This window comes from Chenopodium album, chromosome 6 (genome assembly GCF_948465745.1).
Source record: "Chenopodium album chromosome 6, dcCheAlbu1.1, whole genome shotgun sequence".
NCBI classification, from domain to species: Eukaryota; Viridiplantae; Streptophyta; class Magnoliopsida; order Caryophyllales; family Amaranthaceae; genus Chenopodium; species Chenopodium album.
This window is the reverse complement of record NC_137839.1, coordinates 69,643,188-69,653,259: the sequence shown is the minus strand read 5'-3', so window position 1 is coordinate 69,653,259 and position 10,072 is coordinate 69,643,188. Positions and strand designations below refer to the sequence as shown.

General features: G+C 25.3%; 1 pseudogene; it reads left to right on the top strand.

Moving 5' to 3' along the window:
• The first annotated feature begins 615 nt into the window (after nucleotides 1-615).
• Nucleotides 616-9,949, top strand: LOC145637129 (protein FAR1-RELATED SEQUENCE 5-like; annotated as a pseudogene).
• Nucleotides 9,950-10,072: the final 123 nt, after the last annotated feature.

The window sequence follows — 10,072 nt, the reverse complement described above, 5'->3', positions numbered from 1 at the left end:
TTTCCTCAAATTTCAGAGAATTCAAATCTTCAAATTTCATAAAAAAATGGAGAAATCAAATAATAAAATGATGATAGAAGGAGATTCTGATTCACCTATTGAATCAATTTCTAGCTCAATTACTGCTGAAAAAGGTACAATTTAGTTCATAATTTTGATTTCTTATGCAATTTCGAATCATATTTAAGAATTTCAAAATTATATAGTTAATGATTTCAGATTGTATTTCAAAATTAAAAAGTTCTTGAATTTGAAATATGAATTTCTACTTATAAATCGCATGCAAGACAAATTGAATTTCAGATCGTAGTAAATTTCGATTTAATATCAGATCGTATTTAAATTCGAGTTAATTTCGACTTATTATAAGCAATCAATGCCTATCGAATTTCAGATCGTAGTTAATTTCGACTTATTTGATTTGAAAATCAGGCTTAATTTATATCTCAATCGAATTTGAAATCAGGATTAATTTATATTCCAATTGAATTTGAAATCAGGATTGATTTATATTTCACAAATTGTTTATAATACATGTCGCAGAAAAATAAATTTTAATTTGAATCCAGTTTTTTGATAATTTTAGAATTAAATCCAAATATACTAACACTAATTATGAATGCAGCAGATAATGTAATTTTAGGAGATAATATAAATGAAGAAAGAGATGATGAAGAAAGAGATGAAGATGCTGCAAGTATAATAGGTATACTATGTTCTGTAAATTTATTAAATGCATTGTAATTTATTATTGCAGACAATATAATTCCTGACTAATATTATATGAATCCTGACTAAATTAATTTTATTCCTATGGAAACCTATTTTCTAATAAAAATTAGTAAAAATAATGTAAACCTAACTATAATTATTTTAAAACTGACTATTACTAACTTAAACCTGATTATCATTTTCTATTTCCTGTTTAATATTATTTCTTTTCTTTCCAATTCCTATAATTAATAATTATCATTATCTATTTCCTGACTAAAATAATATATTTCCTAATTAATATATTGTAATTTCTTACCAGAAAAAAATTTCTGATTTGATAAAAAAATAAAATTTCTATATGTATGATATATCTGAATATTATTATCCTAAAACTGACTATCTTTATCAGTTTTATGAACAACATTATCTAATTCCTGACTAACATTTCTTAATTCCTGAGTATTATAAATTTAAAAACATTTAATTACTATATATATATTTGATAATAAAATGACTGACTATTATTATCTATTTCCTGAATAATATTATCTTAAACCTGAATGAGTTATTCCTGACTAATATATTGTAATACCTGATCTAAAATATCTAATTCCTGACTAAGATATGTTAATTCTTGAGTATTATAAACTTCAAAAAACATTTAATATTTAATAACGTCATACAAAACAAAAAATAAAATAAAATCATTAAAATTTAAAAAATAATTACATATTACTGAAATGTTATGTTTATTATTAAATGCTTTGTGATTTATTGTTGCAGACAATATAATTCCTGATTAATATTATATGAATCCTGACTGAATTAATTTTATTCCTATAGAAATCTATTTCCTAAAAAAAATTAGTGAAAATAATGTAAACCTAACTATAATTATTTTAAAACTGACTATTACTAACTTAAACCTGATTATCATTTTCTATTTCCTGTTTAATATTATTTCTTTTCTTTCCAATTCCTATAATTAATAATTATCATTATCTATTTCTTGACTAAAATAATATATTTCCTGATTAATATATTGTAATTTCTGACAAGAAAAAAATTTCTGATTTGATAAAAGAAATAAAATTTCTATATGCTATGATATATCTGAATATTATTATGCTAAAACTGACTATCTTTATCAGCTTTCTGAACAACATTATCTAATTCCTGACTAACATTTCTGAATTCCTGAGTATTATAAATTTAAAAACATTTAATTACTATATATATATTTGATAATAAAATTACTGACTATTATTATCTGTTTCCTGACTAATATTATCTTAAACCTGAAAGAGTAAATTTTATTCCTGACTAATATATTGTAATACCTGTTCTAAAATATCTAATTCCTGACTAAGATATGTTAATTCTTGAGTATTATAAACTTCAAAAACATATAATAATTTAATAACGTCATACAAAACAAAAAATAAAATAAAATCATTAAAATTTAAAAATAAATTACATATTACTGAAATGTTATGTTTATTAATTCAAATATAATAAACTGTAAAACATTGAACATAAACTACTAATTACATCATCTATTTTTATTCTTTTTTCCTCTCTTCCTGGTTTGATTGCCTCTTCTCTTTTTCTTTTTTTCTTGTTGGCTTCTTCTTCCTCAAAAATTAAACGCAATCCATCAAGAAATTCAGCCCAGTCTTGCACCATTCCATTGTGAAAATTATAACCATTATGCCTCATAATGTCATATGCAACCCACCATTCATTTGAATTTTGATTTCTTCTTACTATTTCTGGAATCCAAAATTTGTAATACCATAATTCATTATAATATTTACATGTACAATTAATCATTGCCTGCGCTTTGAAGGTGCACCTAGGAAAAATATGCATGCATAATATCTCTTCAACAGCTAATGCTGGATGTGCATCTTCTAAGGCATCAACTGGGTGTGGAATATGATTAGCCATCTAACCAAAAAAAAAAAAAAAATAAACACATAAATCATAACAAAACAAAATAAAATAAACTAACAAATGTAAGATCATAGAATGAAAAAAAATATACCTTTTGTAATAGCAGTAGTTCGCAGAAGTTATATTCTTATAAAAATGATTAAAATTCAAACTGATGCAATTTATATTTTTATATGAATTTTTTTTTTCCCTTAATATAGTTTCTTGTACACTGTGGTATCTTATATATAGTGTTTTAAATGTGAATTAGTGCAGAGTTTAGGAAGAGGGAAGGTCATGCCTTTTCAAATATGTGTTTTAATTAACCTTGGTTGTAGTAAATACATTTAATTTTATTCAATTAATTTTATGTCTTTTAAATGATTTTACGTGTTTTTTGAGTGTTTATGTTTTGGAAGAGGGAAGTCATGACTTTTCAAATTCTAATTCTTGTATGCAATAATCTAACTGACTATTTTTATCTTAAACCTGACTATATCATTTATGTCCTGAGTAATTTATTATCTATTTTCCTGACTGAGATAATTTTATTCCTGACTATTATAATCTAATTTCTAATTCAAACAATTTTTTGACTATTTTTTGAGTAATATTTTGACTATTTTTTGTGACTGAAATTAGATTAATAAAATTGTTTCAATTTAATTTCTGATTGAAACAATTTTATTCCTGAAATATACAATCTAATTCCTGATATATTCAAATTAATTCCTAATCAAAACATTTTAATACCTGACATACAAAATTTAATTCCTGACAAAACAAATCTGATAAATGAAAAAAATAATCTAATTCCTGAAGATAATACACAATGAACAACATATTATAATCAGATACAAATATTATTATTTCTGAATGATATAATTTTATTACTGACCAATATTACCTGTTTCCTGATTAATATAAACCTAAACCAATCTGAGATGATTTATTTCCTGACTAGTATTTAGTAATTTCTGATTTAAATAATCTAATTCCTGACTAAGACATGGTAATTCTTAAATATTATAAATTTAAAAAATATTTATTTACTGTCTATAATATTGTAATTCCTGACAAAAATAAATTATGATATGTTTCATATGTATACTTTTGTTGCAGATTATTACAAATATGACAAGGATGAAAACATAAGTAAATGTCTAGCAAGTTATACAGTATCAAACTACAATGAGGGATATGTGTTATACAAAGCTCATTCAAGATCTGTTGGTTTCAGTGTCAGAAAATCAACAAAGAGAAGAGATTCCAATGATAAAATGTATGAGTTTTATTTTAGATGTTCTAAGGAAGGACATACAAAGGGTAAAATGAAGATAGCAGATGAACAAAATACTGTGGAAATACCCTTATTGGGTAAAGCAGATGCAAAAAAGAGAAAAGATAGGGAGGTAAATGAGACAAGAACTGGATGTAAAGCCCATATTCGTTTCAAGAAAAACAAAGAAGGAAATTTCAAAGTTGTTACACATGAGTTGGAGCATAATCATGAATTGGTTATAGTAGTTCAACGACATCATCTAAGATCAGAAAGGCAAATATCAGCGCCAATGGGTGAACTAATTGAGAACATGATTGAGAGTGGTATTAAACCAATGGATGCTTATAATTATATAAGCAATGAAGCTGGAGGAGAAGAATGTGTAGGTCATACTAAGAGAGATCACCTTAATTATGTATCAAGGGTGAAAATGAGTATGGTTGAAGGTGGAGACATGCAGAATGTGTTAGACACTCTTCAAGAAAGAGCAGAACAAGATCCCTCATTCTTTTATAGATTGAAATTTGGAGAAGAAAATAATGTTGTGAGCTATTTTTGGCGTGACTCCCAAATGCTTGAAGATTTCAAAGCTTTTGGTGATGTTTTAATCTTCGATACAACATACAGAACAAACAAATATGGGTTGATATGTGCTCCATTTGTTGGTATAAACAATCATTGGAAAACAGCAATGTTTGGATGTGCATTCATAACCGATGAAAAGACCGATACATTTGTTTGGCTGCTTTCAATCTTCAAAAAGTCAATGTGTGGAATTGAACCAAAAACAATCTTCACTGATCAAGATCTTGCAATGAGCAATGCCATACCAGAGGTAAGCAGTTTCTATATTTTATATTAGGATATGTTTAGTATCAAATAAAATAATCTGACTTTAACTCTTTAATACCTGACATAAATAAGTCAATTACTGCCATGATATATATAATATCTGACTGTAAAATGAATTTTATGTAATTTCTGATCAAAATAATCTAAAAACTGACTAAAATATTATTATTCCTGACAAAAAGAGAGTTTACTTTAAATGCTGACTAATATTATAATGCATAAGAAAAAAATAATCCAAAAATGTAACAACTGACTAATAAAAACTAATTCCTGTCTAACTTAAGCTTATTTATGAGTTAAAAATATTACTATGCATCAACGTTATTTCTGAGTTAAAAATTTCATGTAATTTCTGATCAAAATAATTTAAAAACTGACTAAAATATTATTAATTCTGACAAAAAGAGATTAATAACTGATAAATCAAATAACACTAATTAAATTATGAAAATATTTAATTCCTGTCTAAAATATAGAAATATCTGTGTATAATCATTTTATATTTGACTTTAATATAATAATAGCTGAATTAACAAAAACAAAAGCATAAGTCCAACATAATAATATTAAAATTATTGAAAAAAAAATAACCTATTATATGAAAATTTAAATATACTAATATTTGTCCAACAAGTATTTTACTAAAAAAAATAAAGGCAATACATGAGAAACAAAAAATAAAATCAAAGTACATTACTGAAATATACTATTTTGAAAAGTATAATATATCAAAATAAAAAAAACAAAACCCTAGAATCTTAATCATCTTTTAGAGATTTTAAACTTGTTTTTTCATTTGATCTTCTTTTTCTTCTTCTTGTTTCTTCTTCTGTTGATCGTCTTCTTTCTTTTTTTTGTTTTGTTCTTCCTGGAATTTTTCTTCAACCCTCTTTCTCTTACTCAGTTCTTCGATTTTGTTCTTCTCAAAATTTTCATATAGCTTCATCAACCCATTCTTCACTCTGTCTCTTCTCTCAAGTAGATAATTTAATCTCTTTTCAAAGTTATCAAAAACATTTTCTTCTGGGTCGTTTGATGAAGTAGAAGACTGAGAATTGTTTTCCATAATTGAGGAAAAAAGAAAAAGAGTATGTTTTAGGAGAGAGAATATACAGGAACACAAACATGCAAAATGTATGAACAATTCTTGGTTTTATAGACAAATATAAGAGATTAAAAAAAATAATTTACTTTTAGAATAATTTTCTACGAATAATTCTTATTTTTACATTTTTGTCATCTTTATCCAAAAGAGTTGGTAAATAACTTCATGGTAAATAACTTCATGTTAAAATGTGCTAATTTCTGTATTAAAAATGTTTTCCCTGAAGAAAATTCTACAATACTTGATTTAGTTTATCTAATATCTGATTAAACAACTCTATTTCTTGACTAATAAATTGTTATGCCTGACAAAAATTTATTTATTACTGCCATTATATATCTAATATCTGACTATATAATGAAATTATTGGATTTATGTTGTCTAAGAAATGACTATAACTTTGCTAATTCCTAATAAATATAATGTAATTCCTGATAAATATTTTCTAAAAACTGATTAAAATAAATCAAATTGTTCTATAATTGTTGAAGAAAATAAATATATAATTGACATTATTTGTTTATAAGTTATCTAATATATGAACAAAATGTACTAATTTCTGTATTAAAAAATGTTTTCCCGAAGAAACTTCTACAATACTTGATTTATTTTATCTAGTATATGACTAAACCACTTTAATTCCTGACTAATAAATTGTTATGCCTGACAAAAACAAATTAATAACTGACGAGAGTTATGTAATATATAACTTTGACTCTTTAATACCTGACAAAAATTTATTGATTACTGCTACTATATATCTAATAACTGACTATATAATGAAATTATTTGACTTATGTTGTCTAAAAAATGACTATAACTTTCCTAATTCCTAATGAATATCAGGTAATTCCTGATATATATATTCTAAAACTGATAAAAATATATCAAATTCTTCTATAATTGTTGCAGAAAATAAATATATATTTGACATTATTTGTTTAATATGTGATTAAAACACTTTAATTCCTGAATAGTAAATTGTTATGCCTGACAAAAATAGATTAATAACTAACTTGAGTTATATAATATCTAACGTTGACTCTTTAATTCCTTACAAAATTTTATTAATTTCTTCCATTATTTTTCTAATATCTGACTATAAAATGAAATTATTTGATTGTTACAGGTTTATCCAAATTCAAGACATAGGCTATGTCTATGGAATTTGCAAAAGAATTTTGTATCACACTTTGGAACTTTAAAAAATAACCCTGAATTCAAGAATATGTTTCACAAGTGCTTAAGTGGGTGTGATTCAGAATCAGAATTCGAAGATGTATCGAACAAGATGGTTCAAAAATATGGATTAGAAAAAAAAGAGTGGTTTGATAGGTTGTTCGGGCTACGAGAAAAATGGTGCACTGCTTTGAGCAAGGATATTTTCTCTGCGGGAATCCTTTCATCTCAAAGATTAGAAGTAACAAACAGAGCAATTTCATTTAAGGCTAACATAACCACTAAACTTTTGGAGTTCTTCCATATATTTGAAGCTACTGTTAGAAGATGGAGAAGCACTGAAAAGAGTGACAACTTCAGATGTACTACTGAGAAACCAAAAACAAAAACAAAAATCTTGAAACATGCTGCTGAAGTTTATACTCTGAACTTATACAAGGATTTTAAGTTGGAATTTGAGACCAGCCTAGGAGCATATGCAAAGAAAAAACCAACTTCAATGCAATACGTCAAATTCTTTGATGTTTCTCTTGATGAAGATTATATGCACACCTATCATGTCATATATCACTGTCAAAACAATGAATTTATGTGTTCTTGTATGTGCTTCACAGAGACTGGATTGCTGTGCTTTCACATTATCAAGATAATGCAAATGTACAGCATACATTCTATACCAGAGAGATACATTCTGAAACGTTGGACCAAGCTTGCTAAATCAAGGATATGGGATGAGAATGAATCAGGTACGTACATACTTTGTTATTTTAAAATTTTTTACTTTCCTATTTAGTATAAAATAAAAATATCTTTATTCCTGAACTAAATATTTTAATTACTAACATAAATAATTTACTGACATAGAAATGCAACAGCTGACTTAAATAGTATAATACCTGTCCTAGTTAATCTTATTCCTGATATATTTAATCTAATTTCTGATTGAAACAATTTTTTTCCTGAAATATACAATCAAATTCCTGAAATATTCAGCTTAATTCCTGATTAAAATATTTTAATATCTGACATACAGAATTTAATTCATAACAAAACAAATCTATAAATGACAAAAATAATCTAATTCATGAAGATAATTTACAATGAACAACATATTATAATCAGATTCAAATATTATTATTTCTGATAATCATAGTTTAATATCTGATACAGATATTATTATTTCTGATATAAAATCAGATTTATTACAAACATAATCTTAATATTAAAAAACTTAAACATTGCTACCATTTTCTGCTTCATTAGGAAGATTTTCAGTACCATCAGCATTAAAAATTCTAATGTAAATGGTATCACGATCATGGTAAATATCAAGTCTGTCTCCAGGAACTATGTTGTTAGTAGCAACAAAGTTTTCCCATTCACGATCAACCAACATACCACCATACCCTGTATCTTGTGGTATGCTTATGACTCTTACTTCCCAAAATCTATCTTCTCTGCCATTATTTCCAGCATAGACTCTAACATGATGCCTGAATCTTAGAAGAAATAACTTCCATTCTGCAGGAAGTGGCTGAAATTAAAAAAAAAATAAATAATGAAGTCATTAAATTTTTAATAAAACACAAAACAAATTTATAAATTTAAAACTTAATGTAAAATATATTTACCATACTAAGGCGATGAATTGTCTTGAAAGTAATAGTGCATTTTTCTTTATTTGCGTAGAAATCAGCCATTATGTAAGAACTCTTGATTAGATGAAGAAAATATATCTTATTGTTACAAAACTGCACCTTTTATAGAAACAATGTATATATTAATATAACGCTTTTAATAGAAAAAACTTGATTTAGAACAGGCTTTAAATAGAGAAGATTTATGTATGAACAACAATAATTAATCTGTAATTTAACAGAAAAAATTATAATCTCAGTAAAATTTAAATGACTTTTTAATGATGCAATAAATTACTTTTTATAGATTAGAATGAATTTTCAATGATGCAATAAATTACTATTCAGATTTATAGAACTTTTTCATGACTTTATTAAATTTTGTATGACTTTTTTAAGAAATGCAATAAATTTTGTCAGAAAACATATGACTTAAACAGAAAAAAAAATATCATGGCATAGCTTATTGATGACTTTTCTGATACTATAATATTGTTTTAGCAGAAAATTATAACATTATTCTTGAGTAAAATTTTTTTATTACTGACAAAAATGTAGTAAGCTGTTTTTTTTTTTTTTTTTTTTTTTTGGTGGTTAGGAAATTCAACTACAGATCATTCATTAATAAACACTCCTTGGAGGCAATCAATAACAAAGAATTTTTACAACCTTGTGACAATATGTCAAGGGAATGAAGAAGCATAAAAAATATGTGATGATGCTTTGGAACAAATGTACAAATCTGTAAGGAAAGTGTTCCAAACAAATGAAGAAAAAATTCGTGAACTTGATGAAGAAGAAGAGAGAAGAAATACAGTAAAAGATCCTAAACGACCAAAAACAAAGGGAAGGCCAAAGAAGAACAAAAGAATTAGAGGACATTTTGAAAGAAGAAGAACAGCAACAAGAGATCCAAATGAGTTTGGAACAATAACTCCTAATCCACAACTCATTTAATTCATCCCTATTGCTGCATTCTTCTATCATAAAGCCAATCTTCAAATTTTTTATTTTATTATTTAAGATAATTGTAAACAATACTATATTTTGGCATTTTAAGGTTTGATTACTTCTGAAAAAAATTATTTTATTTTCTGATTAGATCAATATTATTCCCGACTAACCTTACTTTATTACTGACTTTAAAAGTCTTATTGCTGAGTAACTGAAGTTTATTCCTGACAATCAAAATTTTATTCCTGACTAAACTAATTTTAATCCTGATTTAGACAATTTCATGCCTGATTTAATATCTGATAACTCAATTTTATTACTGACTATTACATTTTAATTTCTGATAACTGAGTTTTAATTCCTGCGTTAATTCTTGACTTCTAGAATCTTATTCTTAAGTAAACTAATTGTATT